This window comes from Schistocerca piceifrons, chromosome 1 (genome assembly GCF_021461385.2).
Source record: "Schistocerca piceifrons isolate TAMUIC-IGC-003096 chromosome 1, iqSchPice1.1, whole genome shotgun sequence".
NCBI classification, from domain to species: domain Eukaryota; kingdom Metazoa; phylum Arthropoda; class Insecta; order Orthoptera; family Acrididae; genus Schistocerca; species Schistocerca piceifrons.
The window spans coordinates 723014658-723015812 of record NC_060138.1 but is presented as its reverse complement, the minus strand read 5'-3'; the positions used below and the strand labels follow the sequence as shown (position 1 = coordinate 723015812).

General features: G+C 42.8%; 1 non-coding gene across 1 annotated transcript; it reads right to left on the bottom strand.

The window, feature by feature from the left end:
- Positions 1–521: 521 nt before the first annotated feature.
- Trnas-cga lies at positions 522–595 on the bottom strand. Its single transcript has one exon. It is a non-coding gene; the product is annotated as a tRNA-Ser (tRNA).
- Positions 596–1155: the final 560 nt, after the last annotated feature.

The window sequence follows — 1155 nt, the reverse complement described above, 5'->3', positions numbered from 1 at the left end:
CAAAAAGACTGTCAAACAAGTGGCTTTCAGTCCAAAAGGCCTTCTTCCAAATTAGACACACATGACGCAAATGCAACTCAGACACAAACACATGACCATTGTCTCTGGCTGCTGAGGCCAGACTGCAAGCGGTTGCACATAAAGGGAGAAGCAGTCTGGGTGACAGGTGTAAGGAGGAGACTGTGGTGGGGAGGGAGTATTTAAAACAACTATATATGATATGACATTAGCAATCTTTGCTTTATTCTACCCCCTTCTCAAGATCCAGACTAGAACTGTCCTAAAAGCATGGTGAATTAATCCCATTGTAGATGTCTTCATTTTTGGTTTTCAGACTATGATAACCATATCAGAAGTACATAAAAGTATTCAAGTGCTGCAGATGTCATACCTCCAATGAACAACGTACCTACCTACTGGGCAAATGTTGGCTGTTCATTTATTTGTTTTAGAGATTTGTAAAACTCCTTTCAGTAATGAACAGGTAATACACACGAAACTTCCTGGCACATTAAAACTGTGTGCTGGACTGAGACTCGAACTCAGGACCTTTGCCTTTCGTGGGCAATGCTCTACCAACTGAGCTACCCAAGCACGACTCACACCCTGTCCTCAGAGCTTTAAATCTGCCAGCACCTCATCTCCTACCTTCCAAACTTCACAGAAGCTCTCCTGCGAACCTTGCAGAACTAGCACTCCTGGAAAAAAAGATATTGCAGAGACATGGCTTAGCCACAGCCTGGGGATTGTTTCTAGAATGAAATTTTCACTCTACAGCAGAGTGTGCACTGATATGAAACTTCCTGGCAGATTTTAATCTTCCAGGAGTGCTAGTTCTGCAAGGTTAGCAGGAGAGCTTCTATGAAGTTTGGAAGGTAGGAGACCAGGTACTGGTGGATTTGAAGCTGTGAGGATGGGGTGTGAGTCGTGCTTGGTAGCTCAGTTGGTAGAGCACTTGCCCACAAAAGACAAAGGTCCCAAGTTCAAGTCTCGGTCCAGCACACAGTTTTAATCTGCCAGGAAGTTTCATAAGAGCGCACACTCCGCTGTAGAGTGAAAATTTCATTTTAGGTAATACACATGTTCAAGTCATGACAATTTAATAATTATGCTTTCACTTATTTTCTCTCTCTTTTTTTAATATGTGCTTTTCTC